This window comes from Nycticebus coucang, chromosome 5 (genome assembly GCF_027406575.1).
Source record: "Nycticebus coucang isolate mNycCou1 chromosome 5, mNycCou1.pri, whole genome shotgun sequence".
Taxonomy (NCBI): domain Eukaryota; kingdom Metazoa; phylum Chordata; class Mammalia; order Primates; family Lorisidae; genus Nycticebus; species Nycticebus coucang.
The window spans coordinates 104852928-104870995 of record NC_069784.1 but is presented as its reverse complement, the minus strand read 5'-3'; the positions used below and the strand labels follow the sequence as shown (position 1 = coordinate 104870995).

Below are 18068 nucleotides of genomic sequence, written 5' to 3'. Positions count from 1 at the left end.
GTGATTTATTACAGTGAAAGGATGCAAAGCAGAGTCAGCAAAGGGAAAAGTCATGCAGACGAAGTTCAAAGGAAATCAGGTGCAAGTTTTCAACAGGCCTCTCTCTGTGGAATGCCATAGGACATGCTTAATTTCACCAGGATCAAATTGGGACAACACATTTGAAATGTTATCTGTCAGGGAAGCTTATTAGAGACTCATTGACCAAGTTTTTTACTGGGGGCTGGTCATGTTGGCACCTTCCTCCTAGTATACTAAGATTCCATACTCCAGAAAGCGGACTTTTAGCATAAAGTGCATAGTTTGAACAGTTTAGGCACAGTAGCCTACTCTTATTAGTTAGATAATGTAGCAAACCATATGGCTTATGGGAAGGAAAAGCAACAACTAAGCTCAGAACACTCTGTAATTATAAGAAACACCAGCAACATCTCAGAAATATGACACCTTGGTGATAGGGCATGGGAAGGGATTCGGCTCTCCTTAATGTGAGAGCGCACAAGACGAGAACATCCGTGATGGGCAGTTGCTACACATGTGGTGCAAGTAGCCCCAGGATCACGTCTATAAGAAGCTGCAGGAGAGGGCGGCGCCTGTGGCTCAAGGAGTAGGGCGCCAGTCCCATATGCCGGAGGTGGCGGGTTCAAACCCAGCCCCCGCCAAAAAAAAAAAAGAAGCTGCAGGAGAAGTCAGTTGGGGAGTGTGCACACTGTTCTTTCACGGCATCGTTCACTCTGACTGTTTGGTTTCTCCTGCTCTCAGGGCATCTGCCCGGCATCTCTCCACGAAGATGACCAAGATTTACTTTCTTACTAAGACTGTTTTCTCTTTCTCAGAGACTGTTTCTCTCTCTCTCCTTTCTGCTAAGGCAAATAGCCTTCAGGCAGTTAAGGGGAGTTAATCCCAAGCAAGATAGCACAGCGGTCCACATCTGGACAATAGATAAGGTGGGCTGGAGGCCTGAACAGTCCCGGGCCCTGACAAGATAATGATGGGTACCCTCCCCAAATCCAGTCTCCCTGACACCAGCCAAAGGCCAGCCTTTCAATGACAGTTTTAAGCCTTCTGTATTAACTCTTTTCTGTACATTAGCTGTATCAACTGTCTCAAGAGGTAGTTAAAAACCATTTGAAGAATTAGAAAAAATCCCAATTAAGGAAGTAGAAAGTTAGCTATAGGAAAAGTGATTAGAAAATTAATCATTATTGACAGTAGGGAGAGATAACGACTTCTTTCAGGTAAAGAGTAATGATAGAGGATAAAGTCATCCTTGGGATAGACTTCCCTAAGTCTTCCTTAATTAGAGAATATGGGCATATGCAGGGAATTGGAGATTTCTGAAAAGGATTTCTTCATCTTCTAAGAAATAATATCTCATTTAGTCATTTGCCTTTGGGATTGAATGCCTGCTTATACTTGATTCATTATTTTAATTATTCCCTATAGAATCATGAAACAATTTTATTTATCTATAATCCATTTGTATTTTTACTATCTTTCTACACCCAATAAATGGCCACCTTCAAAGTACTCCCCTTGGCCAGCTGATGACTGTGCTATTCATTGATGAGGCATACAGCACTTTTTCTGAATGAGTTTGCAAACTTAATCATTAGACCTCATATAATGGCAGCTTTGATGGCCATTCCAGAAAGAGTTGCAAAATTGCTCTCAAGGGTAGACTGGGCACCACTATTAGCTCATAGTGTCTCAACAGGAGTACTTGGAAGGTGACCACAGTGATATTCAACAATGAGGTATATACCACTTTTTCTAGGACTTTCATGAACTTAATTGTCCAATTTCATATATATATACATAAAATTCAGGTTTTCAAATTCTTACTTGAGTAGGTAAGAACAGGTGTTTGAGAATATATTTAAGGTATGAAAAGGGAAAACAACAGAAAGACTGAAATAAGAGATCATATAGTTTGTGAACTGTGGTGGTTTAAGTAAAAACAGCATTGGACAGAAATTAAGGAAGTATAGAAAGAGTAAACATTGGGGACACTCTATTACAAAGTCTGACCTTAGGCCCTTCTCCTTGAGCACTTCTTACCCAGATTAGCTGTGTACGGAATCAATGTTGAAAAACCAGAGAAATAGGTGAGAGGGAGGGAAAAAGAAATTGGAAGCTTTACAGAGGCAGCCATAGATCATTCCAAAATCATTGTGTTATGCTTTGTATGGGCACCAATCTTAGTGGAGAAAAAGAGAAGGCTACATAAGCTACCCAACTGGGGCATGCTCAGTATTAATTCTGAGACAGAAAGGCATATCTCCTGCTAATGGACACTTCTAGTAAAGGAGCCAGAAAGAGTATAAAAACACTCTAAAGCAACAAGGGAAATGTTTAGGCAGTAATCATAGCAAATACAAAGATTTTGAGAAAATGAGGAAGAGAGAGGAAAAGAAGAGATATAAAAGTAAAAAAGAACACTGGTAAAGAATTTAATAATCCTAAATAAATGAATAACAGGAATAGAAAATATACATCTGACTCTCCACCCATTACTTTAGTTTTTTTTTTTAATACTGATCCTTTTTTATTATTATTAAATCGTAGCTGTGTACAGTAATGCAATCATGAGGTACAATGTGCTGGTTTTATATACAGTTTGAAATATTTTCACCAAACTGGTTAACATAGCCTTCATGGCATTTTCTTAATTATTGTATTGTATTTTCTTAATTATTATACTCTACACTTAGTAAATTTCACCTGTACCCTTCCGAGATGCACTGTAGGTGTGGACCCACTAATCACCCTCCCTCCACCCTTCCTCCCCTCTCCCCTCCCCTCCCTTGCCCCCTTCCCCATATTCTTGTGCTGAGACTGGTTGAAGAGAAACTTCTCTGAAGAAGACAGGCGCACGGCCTACAGACACATGAAAAAATGCTCATCATCCTTAATCATCAGAGAAATGCAAATCAAAAGTACTTTGAGATATCATCTAACTCCAGTAAGATTAGCCCACATCACAAAATCCCATTACTTAAGTTTTAACTCAAGTTTAAATTACAATTATGAAACTAAAGGTCATAGAACCGTTCATTTATATAAGGTATGTATCCCTCATATACCATTTTTTGGTTAAATATTCCTTTTTTCATTTTTGTTATTGTTTTAACCTGTGTTTTTCTCATTCTTTTGACTCTTTATGAGTGCTTTGCAAGTGCTTGCTAGAAAAAGTGGATTCTAAACTTTCTGAATTTTCTGTTCACTAAAGATTAGGATCAAACTTGAAGTTTTAATGAAATAATTTCTTAAAATTGATAGTACCAGAAAAGTTCAAATACAGGGTAGCCATAAAGTTCGTGTGAAATTATATGGAAAATATAAGATAGATATGATAGATTTTTTAAAAGTCTTTTATTTTTTAAGTTATTTATATGATTATAAAAACAAAACAATTCTAAGATTTAATGTGGGTGGAGACTATAAAAATCATACAGTCTCACCAGCAGCACCTTTTAGAAATGTGGAATCCTAAGATCAGGTAAGTTAAGTGTCTGTTTAAAATGCCACTTCATGTCCTCGCGGCCCATGGCAAGGCAGGATCATCAGCAGGTCCTCCTGACTCCCAGTCCCTGGTTCTGTGTCTCCTCCGTGCTGAATGTCCTCCCTGGGCAAGGCTCCCTGATGGTCCAGATCTAAAATTAAACATGAATGAACCTTGTCCTCCAGGAGCTTTTACTCTTCTAAGTAATGTTTGAAATTTAAATAAAATATGCAACATGTGCTGTGTTCAAAAGAGAAAGGTAAAAGTGCTACGAGTACATGGAGTGAGCCGTGTATACATACCAGTGCAAACAGCATTAGCCTTGAAAGTCACCCCTCCTTCTGGTCTTTATTAGTTATTAGACCTTGGACAAGTCCCCTGACCTGTGCCTGTCTTTTCATGTATTATATGAAAAATACAAATGGTGTTGAAAATAATTAATTTTCAATTTATAAAAGAGCAGAAATTGAAAAATAATTATTTTCAACATCATTTAAGTTCTAGGATTGGAAAATATACCTCATATGTAAAGAGTGATGGTTTACCAAGTCTCACGCATATGAATGCAATGGAAGAAAAGCAGAGCAGTTTCTGTTCCTATTACACCGCACCTTGCTTTCAAACTGCATTACAAGGGCCACAGTGATTCGCTGGAAGCTTCAAAGAGAAGACAACTTAATCCTGGCTATTCATGATATATGGGGTAAAAAAATACCTGTACAGCATACATGGTGGGTGGAATAAAACAGTAGAAGTAAGCAAGCTAATTAAAAGCCTCGCCCAGGCTTTCCTCTTCTTCTTTCTCAGCCTTTTTTCTTCTCTTCCCTCATTTCCTTAGCACTTCATCCTAACAATTCATTGAGGTGCAGCAGAACAAGGTAGGGCCACTCCTGTGGGAGAGGGGAGATGCAGCAGTGGCCCAGCAACCCTGCCTGAACCCTAGCAGGTGGGGGCGTCAGCCGTGGCACCTCCAAGACCTCCCAGACGGAGAAGGCGGCCATCAGGGAAGCAGCAAGATGCACGTTCTAGGGGGGAAGGGCAGAGCTTGAGCTGGGAGCAGACAGTGTCCACACGTGGAGGTGAACTGCTAGGGTTTCAGAGCCCAAATAGGGCAAGCGGAAGAGCCACACAACATGGAAAGTCAGAACTCGGACTTAGGGAAAAGCAGAGTCCCAACTTTGGGAGGGGGCATAACCTGTTGTTGGGTGCCGCATGTCTAGGCCTAAGCAAGGAGAAAAATTCAGAGTGAGCGAGTCAGAATCCATGTGAAGTAAAAAGAGTTTGTCAGCACGGAGGGATGGCCCGTGCAGGGTGTCAGAGTTTCATCTGTCTAGGTGGCCGAACTTCCTTACAGAGGTTTGGTCATGTGCAGGGTGCCTGAGCGTGTGTGAAGTGAAGAGCACGCCACACAGGGTTGGAACAGATTACATACAAAGTCGGACAGTTAGGTTTGCACACTTATCCTGGAAAAAGTGCTGCATACCTCATTGCTGAATATCACTACAGTCAACTTTGAGGTACTCCCTTTGAGAAGCTGTGCACTGCTGCCACTGCCTAGCCTGCCATTCAAAGCAATTTTGGAACTCTTTTACTGAAATAGTCACCAGAACACTTTTTCTAGGATGAATTCACAGACTTAATTGCCAGACCTCATACAACAATATACATACATACACACACACACACGTGTGCGCGCACATATGTGTGTATATATAGGTGGTGTGTGGTGTGTGTGTATATGTATGTGAGTGTGTGTGTGTATATATATAGAGAGAGGAGACAGGGAGTTTTAGTTATCTACAGAAATAAACCTAGATGAAAGTGTGTGTGTATGTGTGCACACGTGGACTCCAGAGCTCAGGTCACTAACAACCCAGGAGCAACACTACTCTGATACTAAACACCCCTGTATTCAAATCTTGGTGTATCTTTGTGTCTAAATATCATCATCCAATAAAAGGAACCAGGAATCTTTGGAGAAATGACTAATTCCAGGGCTACAACAGAGAAAGAACAAGGTGAGATTAGAACTTTTTTGTTTTTGCCGGAAAGCAAGAGAGTACTCAAAAAATAATGAGTGCATATCAAGAGGACATAATTAGGGACAGTACCTATGGCTCAATGAGTAGAGCATCAACCCCATATACTGAGGGTGACGGGTTCAAACCCAGCCCCAGCCAAACTGAAACAAAAAATAGCCGGGCGAAAATAAGCGGGCGCCTGTAGTCCCAGCTACTGGGGAGGCTGAGGCAAGAGAATTGCCTAAGCCCAAGAGCTGGAGGTTGCTGTGAGCTGTGACTCCCTGGCACTCCACTGAGAGCAAGAAAGTGAGACTCTGTCTCAAAAAAGAAAAAAAAAAGGACATAATTGCCAGTTTGAGGGTGCATCAGTAGTTAAATAGAGGTCAATTTGAGAATCAAAATAAATAATGATGTTGATAAAGTATAACACTGAATGAAATAGGAAACCAAGGACTGTACCGATACGAATATAAAGATCGATGAGAAACAGACTATTTACACAGTTTCAAAATATCGCTCCACCAAAAAAAAGAAAAGAAAGAAAACTTACTAAATGCAAACAGGAAAAGATTAACTTCCTAGTGGAAAAGCATGCAGATGCTTTTATTGAAGAAAATGAACAGCATCAATATCAGAAAAGTCATCATGGTTTATCACCAGGAAATAAAAGCAGCATCACTCTCGTGATAGTCCCTTAGGTGATGCCTGACCTTAACCTAAACATAAAGAAATGTTAGAAGCCCAAACTGAGGACGCTGTACAGCACAACTGACCTGTCAACCTTGAAAGTGTTAAGGTCATGAAAGTGAAGGAAAGGCTGTTCTGTTCGCTGGTAACGGAGACCAAAGGGACACAGCAGCTAAGTACAATACAGGCTTCTGAAGTGGACCATTTGGATATAAAGGACATCAGTAGGACAACTGCAAAACTTAATAGTCTCTGAAGTTAAGAGATGAATAGTGTATCAGTGTGCTTTTCTTAAGTTTAATAGTAGCTTTGTGATTGTTGGAAAAACTACAATATTCTGGGTAATAGAGACATCAGATCAGTAACTTACTCTAAATGCTTAGCTAAGTGAAGATAAAAAAAAAAGTACGGAATTTTCTGTCAGTTCGTGTGTTTTCAAAATAAAAATGAATTTTAAAGCTATTATACAGGTGGAGGAGATAAAGTGTTTGAAGAATGAAAATAAGGATGTCGGGGCTATAATGGAGAAAAAGGCAATGTGTCTTGGTGTTGTTTGGGAGCAAGGAAGCTGAAGGCTTGACTATGGTGCTGAACTTCTGTCCTGAGCTAGTGACAGTAGGCAGATGTGACATCAGTCACAGAGACAGAAAAGATAAGAAATAAAGGCTGAGGTTTGTTGTTTTTTTTTTTTTTTAAATGATTCATAGCATTTTTTAAAGTGCCAAATGTGGAATACCAGAAAACAGCTAATTACAGAGACAATTAAACAAGCAGAAATTAAAATTTGGAGAATTTCTGCAACTAGAGAATTTAGACTTGAGAGCTTTGAGAATGGTAGAAACGTAAAGAAAATAATATAGAAAGACCAGGAGAGCTCCTGGGGGGACACACCTACCCTGAGAAAGTGGGAGGAGAATGAGGTGGAAAAGAAAACTGCAATGTGAGCGATTAGAGTGAAAGATTTGTATCCAGAGAGTGCCTTGTCACAAAACCAACAAAGGAAGATAGTTCAGGAAGGGACTTGGAATGGCAATTAATCATTTTAAACGGTCATTTAAAAAAGAAAAAGACTGAGATGTGAGCACTGGCTTTGCAAATTAGATGTCCATGTTTGATTTTGGAAAAGGAGTCCTTCGATAGAGTGGTTGGGCACAAAGATAATAGAAGCCAGTCTTCAGGGTTTTAAGGAGAGAATAGGAACTGAGAAAATAAAGGTAGTTCAGTATGCTGTCCTTTCTAGAAATTTCTCACTGGTAGAAAGATTACCAGGACTCCAGTTGAGAAAATAATTAAGTGGGACATAGACTTGGGTATATTTGTTCATCAAATGTAAAAATAGTAATGAAGCCAAAAATATTTGAACATACATGAGAGAATAAATTCCCAGAGGAAGTAAGTAGTTATAGAATTGAACAAAGGTGGAAATCTATACTTAAAACAATAGGCAATATTTGAATCCATGATACAGTGCAGGAGGACAAGTGGCATCAACAGAAATGTTTGAGAAGTCTATTAGATGATCTGTTTACACAAATTAGTGAGATCTTGTGCAGCGAGTACAAGTATCAGATGTGCAGTAACAGGAAACCAGAAAAGAAAAAAGGCTTGAAAACTCTTGTAAGGGAATGCAAAAGAATTTCAAGGCCAAGAACAATTAGCATAGAATAACGTCATTTTGAAAAATGTCTGAGCCGGTCACAGTAGCTCAGGCCTGTAATCCTAGCACTCTGGAAGGTGAGGCAGGTGATCATCTGAGCTCAGGAGTTCAAAACCAGCTTGAGCAAGAGCAAGAACCCATCTCTACTAAAAAAATAGAAGAACTAGTTAGCGAGGGTAACTAACTAGAAGACACTGTAGTCCCAGCTACTCTGGAGGCTAAGGCAAGAGGATTGCTCAAACCCAGGAGTTTGAGGTTACCGTGAGCTATGGTGCCACAGCACTGTACCCAGGGCGAAAGAGTTGAAACTCTTTCTCAAAATCTGAAGGGAAGAAGGGAGGGAAGGAAGAAAGAAAGATGTCTGAACATGTGCAAATCGTTATAAAAGATTCCCAGTACAATAGATTGTTTCCTGCTTTCTTGGAACTTACAACTGGGGGCAGCCAACACATAAAGGGGACACAGGCATTGGTTTGACTAGTAAAGAAATATATGGATTAAATAATCAACATCATAATGTTTAAAATGAACAGCCATGTGAATATGTATTGTGAGGGAAGAGAAGAGCTAATTCTGAGAATATGTTGATTGCAGTTGATATCAGCAGTTCTCTCCGACTCTCATTTAGGTAAGAGATCAGCAAAAAGAAATGGAATGAAAGGGTTTCTCGACATTGTACTAGGACTCATGAAAGCCATTCTATTTCTAAAATAGTGTACCCAAAACTAGACTTGCTCTAAACATATGAAAGGGATTCAGTCAGCTGTATATCTTAAAAGCAAAAGGAAGAGTAAGTCTCAGGAAAGGTGTCTGTGGTGCCTTAAGAACGTGGGGCAACACCCGAAGGCCGTTATACAGCGAGACTGCATAAATGTACAACTTTGCATGTTCACCATTGTAGGCTCAGGTCTCTCTAATGAAAGAATATTGTTCTAGATTGTTTGATTTGTTTATATTTTTATATACATGTGTGATTAATAACAGTGTACTAATGTATTACACACTCTTACAACACACAATTATTTCTAAGTTAGCCTCTGAGAATCTTGTGTAGTGGTGCCATGAGAATTTGTGCTATGCTAGATTCATTTTTTTTCTCAATGAAATTACCTTAATGAATAGCATTTGTATGGTTAAATTTAAATGTACTGATTCATACAAATATTATCTAAATTATAATAAAATTTACTCAAGGATTTTCAAATTACTTCACTGGAAATACGCTTTATCCATATTAAACTAACAAAAGATGCATTTCAACTGAATTTTTATTTCATCCTTTTCAATAATATTTAGCATATTATGTAATTTAAAATGTTCTTAAAAATGTTCTTAATTAATGGACCAGTGTACTTATTTACATAAAATTATTCTTAAAGTAAAGCACACATGCATAATTAAATCAAGATATTGAATAATTCCCTAGAATAAAACTAAGAAACAAAACCAATAGTATGGGAAATTTAAAGTATTATAATCTACTTACATAAATGTATATTTTGAAACTATTTTGGATATGTCGAGTTTTTCCATCACGTGTAAATTTAAGAATTTTTAAAATAAAACTGATTACTTAGCATGTAGTTTGAAGGCAGTTTCTAAGTTGGTCGAATTTATTTTTTTTTAAATCTGACATTGCCATTAAATAATCTATCAAATTGGATAGAATGGAAACAAATGTATAATATATTTGAACATAGTATTTAAGGTGAAAGGGCTTTTTTTTTTAAAGGTAATAAAACAGAGTTATGTTTAATATTATCCTGTAAGCATTTAAGTCCTGAATGTATAAATGGATTTTTATTTAAAACTCCATTTGTAAATAGATTGTGTTGGCAATATCAATATTCCAATAATTATTCATCAAATACTTACTTTGTGTATGTGTCAGGCAATGTTCTAGGCCCTAGCGACAGAGAAGCAATAAATAGGACAGAGCATTTGCACGAATGGACCTTAAATTCCAGTGGAGAGAAGTAGACCAGTCCCAAATAAATGCAGTCCTCCCTGGAACCTTGCAGATACCCCGATCCAAGGATTCTCAGGTCCCTGATATAAAATGCCATTGCACTTGCGTATCATCTGTGCACATCTTTGTGTATACTTTAAATCATCTCCAGATCGTTTATAATACCTAATACCACGTAAATGCTGTGCAAATAGTGTGATACTGTATTTTTTAAAAATCTGTAGTATTTTTCATTGTTGTATTGTTATTCTTCATTGTCCCTTCCGTCACTGAATGTTTTCAATCTGTGGCTGGTTGAATCTATGGGTATGGAACCTGGAGGTACAGAGAGCCAACTCTAGGTAGGATGTCAAATGATGATCCTCTTTCGAAGAAAAATATAGTAGTAAAGAGATAGAGAATATGGTAGTGATATGTATAGGACATCACTATTTTGTCCTGTTAGTAGAGAAAGACTCACTGGTGAGATGATATTTGAGCAAAAACCTTAAGGAAATACGAGGGAGTTACCCATGTGGGCTGGGGAGAGCATTCAGAGTAGGACCATGTGCAAAGATTTTAGGAAAATGTATCCTTAGTGGAAGGTGGGCTCAGACCCACAGAATGGACAAGATCAGGGTTGTCCAACCTTTTGGCTTCCGTGGGCCACATTGGAAGAAGCAGCATTGTCTTAAGCCACACGTTACTAATGAATGCTGATGAACAAGAAAAGAGGTCCATGCATAATTTTGGTGATATCTGCCACCACAGGTAAACAAACAAGTCCTCCTGTGATGATGCTCATGTGGCGGCCCATTCAGAGAGTCTTTTAAAATTGTCAAGCTGGTCCCAAGTTTGCAATCACTACTATAGAAAATGTACATATTTAAGTAATAAAATGTCTTTTTTGTATCTTTTATTATAAAAAGTGAAAGAATAGTGAGCAACATTCAACTAGTGGAATATTTGACATTGTGTTTTGGAAACTAATGCATCAATATCTGGTTTGATGGAAGTAGCTGAAATTCTCAGGGAGATCTCAAGGTGATCATCAGATATTTTAGTTCTAATTTTATTCTTACTGTACTTCATTCTTAAAAATAGGTGCTCACAAAGCAGGTGCTGCCAAAAAGTGATGACAGGAATAAGGTGTGATTGTGAAGCAAGGGATATTTGCCTCCGGGAAGATAATAAAGAGATATGATCAGATTTTTCCTTAAGTTGAATGTCAGATCTCAGCTCTGTGCATTCCATATGAAAATTGGCAGGTAATGTATTTATGTTGACTGAAATTGGATTCAAAAATGCACCAAAATATTATTTTCCCAGAAATTTTGAAATCTGTTCTCAAATTCTTGAAATGGAATCAAATGGAAAAGCAAGGCTGCATATTTTTTGCTGTTCACAGTGAATTTAGCAGTCGTGTAGAAATGGATATAATGTATTACCTTAATTTGAGCTTCCCGTAATTTCAATTTCATTTGGAATAATGTTATGGTTTGAAGCTTTGTATTGATAAGTTTGTTTTCACTTTGAAGACGTACGTTTAACTCATTTAAATAAGTGGATAAATCCACTAAAAGTGCTACATCTGTAAGCCAACTTTCATTGTCAAGTTCTGGCACAAATTTGGTTTTTGATACCATAAATAACTTGATAACATTGCCAATCATAAAATCTTTCCAGCATCTGGCTTCCAAAAAGTAAATGACGTCACCATAGTCTGCACCAATACTTTCAAGGAATTCCTGAAATTGGTGTTGATTCAATCCTTTGAGGATTTGCCTAACATCATCAATTTTTACAGTTTTTGTGCCTAACTTCACTTGCTGTACTATGCAAAGATACTTCATCAGTCGTGAATTTGGGGTGGCAATTGCACTGTCTTCTATTAGTTTTCCATCCCTCTCTTTTACTTACCAACAGGTGGGCAGGGCACCATCAGCAACTATACCAGATATGTTGACAATGGACAAAGAAAATCTCTTTAACATATTTTTTACTGCTTCGTATAAATCTCTTGATTTACTTGTGTCTTTTAATGGCAGTTAAGAAGCCATTTCTTCCATAACATTATATTTGTCATAAATACCTGTAATAAAAACGGCAAGTTGAGTCGTATTTGTAGCATCCGTGCTGTCATCCACCTCCAAAGCATAACATTTAAAATTAGCAACTCTATTCTCCAAACTTCTTTCCATGGATTTTCCAAATTCTTCAGTTTCCTAGCTATAGTATAGGGAGACAAACTGATTTTAGAAATTTCTCCCTTTTTTTCAGGCTAACTTATATCTGCCACACTTCCCATACATTGCTTAATAAACTCCACCATCAGTAAATGGTTTTAATTTTATTGCTATTAAATATGCTATCCCATAACTAGCTTCTACAGTGGAGTCTGTTTCAGTTGTAACTTTTAAAAAAACATTTTTCTTGCTATGACAGGCTTTTTCTGTTCCACTATTTTGTCCTTACAACACAGTCCTTCATATGCATTGAATTTGACAGCAAGAATTTGTATATAATACCTTTTCAAATTATAGTCTTTGAAAATTTGCTCAAATTTCCTATCAGTTAAACAGAAGGCCTTACTATTTGCAGTGATGGAAAAGCAATCATCTGTCCACTTTTCATAAAACAATCTTCCTTCATCTCTAAGTTTCCTTGGAGGGAGGGGTCTGCTTTCTTTTGAGACAATGTAGAAGCCATGCTGGAATTAAAATAGTAATAGATAAGGGATGGCATTTACTGTTTTATGAAAATTAATTGATAGAAAAATAGAAAGCAAGGTTTGGGCCTTTCCAACATCTCAGCTGCGAATACAGCCCAAGGCAGAGAGACGGGGAAAAGCCAGGTGGGCGATGTGTGAGGCACCATAGGTGTGGAAATACCCTGAATAATCAAATAAGAATGCTTACCTAACTACTGAATAGCATTTAACACCTAATGTTACAATGGTAGGTTGAAATATTACTGACAATCGCTGCCTCTCAAAGTCACCGTAAGCACATGTAATGTCTGATGGTGTCAATTTGACTGTGCTTGACAGACAGCGCAGTGGAAGCCGCCTACAGCCACAAAGCGGAAGCCAAGCACATGTACAAATAGCAAGAGCATATGTATGTTTTACATGACATGATATTATCATCTACAAAGTTCATGTCCAAGAATCATGCCATCAAGTTTCACCAAAAAATCACCCAAAACTCCTACCATATTTTAAGTAACATTAAAATTTTGTGTTGTGCCATGTTCATGAGTATCCCCGGCCATTTGTGGCCTGGCTGGCCCTGGGTTGGACACTGCTGGACCAGATTATTCTAAATCAGCTGTTCTAAATGCTAAGTTTGACTCAGAATAACCCAGGGGCTCCTTGAAGCAGGGTGCTTGGCCTGAACACCACAATTTATCAGTCACTAGGAGTGGGGCAAGACCCAGAATTTGCCCTTTTAAGTTTACTGCTGATGCTGATGGTCAGGTAACTACACTTTGAGAACTGGTAGCCTAAACAAATCCCATTGCCCTCTGCTAATGTTAGTTTAGGGTTGTGTATGTAATCAAAATGTTAGTTTAGTGTCGTGTAAGTAATCTAGACTTGGCCTGGAAGACCTAAGGATACATCTTCTTAGAAATTTTTTGCTTCCTGATTTATAAGCATAGAGATAGCAAGAACAGACCCCAGCCCATCCTTTTTGCCTTGAGGCATTCTGTTGTAACGATGTGCCGTTTAGGAAATTGAGACAAATTGCCTAACTTTTCTCTGAAAAAAGTCCAGAGAATAACAAATTAGCCAACCTCATGCCTTACAACTGTGAGCCTCTGAGCTAACCATTCTTGCTGGACTTCCTCAATTTCAGATATCTGTGTTTGAAAAAATAAATGCCCTAATTATGGAAACCACTACAGGTGGACAGTCTATTACTTGGAGCAGGTAATGTCTGACTGATGTTAGATTTCTATTTTCTCTTAGGAATTTTAGTGAAAACAGTAGTTAGGGTCCAGTATGAAGTAGAGAGGTTCAGTTGTTTCACTAGACCGTGACTGTAAGAAATACATAAAGTTCACATAACCTAATCATTGCCTAATCACCACCAGTGATATTTTTTAAATAGTGAATCTTCTATGTGAAGGTCTAGACTATGGGGGACACACTTGCTGCCTTTCCACTGGTACTTTGGTGGGATTTATCCTCACTTGCTCCTGCTAGAGCTGCAAAGCAGAAATTCAAAAGATTCCCCTTGAAGCCACAGAAAAAAGGAGATTCCACGAGCTAAAACATATATATATATCTCTATTCGTCCTTTTATTTAATACCTAGTTTATTCATTCTTTTGATAACCCTAAAGTTGATGTATTACTAATAAAGTAACTAATACAACCCTAAAGTTGATGTATTACTAATGTATTATTAATAAAAATGTTGCTAGGCTGAAGTTTTAACTCTTCCTTGTACGTAGGCTGAAGTTATAACTCTTCATTTTATATATTCCTATCCCGGGAATGACCAAAGTCGGAATATTATTTACAAAGAGTATTATTTATACTCTTTAAGCAATGATGGTACAGGTTCCTCTTCATTCCCTTAAAATTTTTTTGACTTCAGTGCTAACACACATTTTAAGCATGTATTCCAATATTAAGAAAAAAAACTCACTGTGACAAAACTGTGTGTGTGGAAGACTTCATCCCAATATTTGACGACATAAGCTCTGGTTCTATTTCATTTACTTCGTCCTTTCTTTCTTTCTTCTCTCTTTTGCAGTCTGTTCCCTGATTACTTGAGGAAGAGTAGGTTTTTAAAAGCACTTTCTTCATAATCTTAATTGTGTCTCATGCTGTTCTGTCAAATATTTCATTGGTGCCCTTTTCTGTGAGCATGCAGATGGATGCAAACGCCTGAAGTGACAGACATTCAAAAATAACAAACATGAGAAGGAAAAGAACACTTCATCTGTCAAGAAGTGACAGTGAAACCACGGAAGCTTCACTTGCTTGTAGCTCCCCATGTTTAGAAACTGAATCCCATCGCTTCTCGGCCTTTTGGCTAAGATCAAGTGTAGAAACTGAATCTGTTTTCACCGTAGTCACCACCAGTGAACATGAATTTAGCTACAACTCCACAGTCTCTGCTTTAAATTGAGGTCTTGGGCTTTGTTTCTTACAGAGCGGTTTGAATGTCGGGGAGAGGTCTAAAGATAAAAATATATTTAAATGAGTTGGTCTGAAATCTTAATTTTTTTAATTGTACAAAGGTGCTTTGTATTTAGCCGGCTACCCATTGAAGGAAATAGGAAAGCATAAGGATTACATTTCTTTTGAACTACTTTTTTTTAAGTGATGAAAACTAGCTTCAACTATAGTAGGTTAAGAAACTCTGGGCACAGGTGTGGCTTTTCTTGGTCCCTAGGATGGAATTAACTTTGGGGATGCTGCCAGCCCTTCTGAAAACTTAGTCAATGAGCGTAACTTTGTCACTTTTCTTGTGAGGCCCAAGCAGCCTTGCTGGTACTCACCCTCTTCTCTCCTGCAAGGGAGCAAGCGTGCACCATTCTTCCTGCCTTTTGGACTATGCACTAGGTTTTGAAAAATAATCCGAATTGGAGTTTCATTTTTTCCTGAAAACAAAAGGAAGGAAATTACAGAAAAAAAGTATATTAATAATAGGGTAGTAAACTACAGCCTCAGGGAGATGAAAGCATATGTAAGCAAAACCAAGCCAGGAACAAGAATAATTTTAATAACGTTTAAATGAGTGGTTCATGACTAGAAACTAACTTCTGTTAGGTGCCAGTATTTCCTTCTCTTCTATGAAAGTCCTTATCACTGTAAATTCCTTTTTTTAATATAGAGAAAGATTATTTAAAAATAATAGCTAATAGATACTGTCAACCTGTTTTCAAAACCTAATTATACCTTTGTTTTTGAAAAAACAGAATAAAAATGTAACTTTCCCACAATGGATTCAAAGGCTAATAGTGGTAAAATTTTTTATTATTCAGAAAATGTTTTATTGGAAGGAATGTCTTTCTGAATGGACTGTAAGATATATGAGGGTAGGGGTGAAAACAAGCTTATATTTGTGCCTGATAGGCAATGCATCAATCCCTTTAGAATAGATGAATAAATAAATTAATCTTGTTGCTAGTATAACTGAAAATTATTCTTCTCAGTGCCCTAAAGGTGTATCAGTTTTCTTTATTTTCTACTACATTTTTATTATCATTTAGAAACAATAGGAAGTGTTCATTTTCTTTTTAATCTTCTATGGAAAAATAAAATTAGTGTGAATAGAAATCTGCTTCTATATTTGCTTCCTCCACTCTATCTGTTCTACGGTTTTGCCTGAGTTCGTAATTTTATTATTTCTTATATTAATGTTCACCTTTCACTTCCTGAGGAAAATGGATTCAAAAAGTAGTTAAATTTATATTTCCCCTCTCCCTTCTGGGTACAGAGTATCATTGTTACTGTAAATAAGGAAAACAAATGATAAAGAAGCCTTTGACTTCAAGTAGCTTATGTTTCAACTCACCATACTTAGAAAGACCTGAGAAAAATAAAGTCTAGGAAAAAAGTCCAAAAAATACCCATGTATATAAGTATGTATACTACATATTAGTATTCTGCTACATGAATGAAAAGTTTGCAAAAACAGCCAATGGTTGCTCACAGAAAATTTCTGGAAAGTGATGAATTCTAATCTCTGTCTTAAGAAGTCTATTGAACTTTTAACTGTGTGGCTGGGCATAAGCAAAGGCACAGAAAGGTTTTAACTAACAATTACATGAAGATTTCCCCCAAAGAGTATATTTGTTTATTCAACAACAACAACAACAAAAAATCTGTATTCACCACCTATGTACCAAGCACGATTCTAGTTGGCAGAATTAGAGTGGTGAATAAGGCATACCACTTTTTTTTTTCAAGGAGCTTATATTTTAGATGTGGATACAGACAGACATAAGAACAAATTAAATAATCAAGATAGTTTTAAATTTTTGATATATTCAATGAAGAAAAAAAGCAGCATGATGTGGCTTTGAGTGAGTTCCCTGAGTAAAACTAATTTTGAAAGGATTTCAGGTAAATCCTCTCTGAGGTGATATTTGAGCTGAGACTTAAATGAAAAAAATTAGCCTGTCATATACATTGGCAGAGGAGCTTACCAAAGAGAAGAACAGCAAATGCAAAAACCTTGATGTAGAAATGTACTTTGGATGCTCAAGGAATGGAGAGGATAACAAAGGCCTTGTAAACCATGGTGAAGAACTTGCATTTTGCTTTAAGTGTGGAGAGCCCCTGCTGCGTTTAAACTGGGAATCCTGATTTCATTTCTGTTTTTAAGGGTCACTCTTTATGCTCCATGGAGAAGAGATCATAAGGTTGTCAGACGGTGTTGAGAGTACACTCTACTTGTAAAAATACTGCAATTGTACATGCAAGACATGATGGAAAGTAGAACCGTAGAATTTTAAAGCTCAAAAGTTCCAAAGATTATCCTAGTTGATTTTGTGGAGATTTTAAAGATTTCACGGGCATTTGTTTTACTTTTGTGATAAATGATTTTTTAAATTGAAAACAACGCTTACATACACAAATCTGTTATATAGGGAATATTAACAAATATCTTCCCTTAAGTATTGCCATAAAGTTTCTTTATTTCCAAGCAGATGTAAAAATAAAACTTTTCCTTCTAATCTTGAAATTGCAAAGTGAGTTACTAAAATGACAGTATCATTGGCATTGTATAGATTGATAACATGAAACCAAATAAAAAGGTTAAAGAGTTGCTATACATTTCAGCTATCACCCTTAATCCTAGATTTCAGATTTCCAACTGAAAACTCATTGATTGGCTTCATAATAGAGAATGGAAATGATATTTTTGCTAAGTAAATTTAAAATTATAAATGTATTAATAAAATACTTATATTCCTTAAGTATTTCTTTCACAAAATGATTTTATGCTAAAGAGTTTGGAACCCTTGTCCCAAGTCAATACCCTCTTTTTCTGGATAAGAATACTGATGTTCACTAATGATTTGATGTTCTAAGGCAGAAGAGACTATCAAGGCTCGGCACTCATAGCTCAGTGAGTAGGGCATCAGCCACATACACCAAAGGTGGCAGGTTCAAGCCCGGCCCAGACCTGTTAAACAACAATGACAACTGCAACCAAAAACAAATAGCCGGGCGTTGTGGAGGGCACCTGTAGTCCCAGCTACTCAGGAGGCTGAGGCAAGAGAATCA

The 18068-nt window shown here is 37.3% G+C and overlaps 1 protein-coding gene and 1 pseudogene across 5 annotated transcripts in view; both read left to right on the top strand.

Annotated features, from left to right (window-relative positions):
* PTPRK (protein tyrosine phosphatase receptor type K) overlaps positions 1-18068 on the top strand; it is a 556126-nt gene that overhangs the window by 457959 nt on the left and 80099 nt on the right. The gene's annotated exons all lie outside the window — the stretch shown is intronic.
* LOC128586441 (26S proteasome regulatory subunit 4-like) overlaps positions 3525-18068 on the top strand; it is a 35575-nt pseudogene continuing 21031 nt past the window's right edge.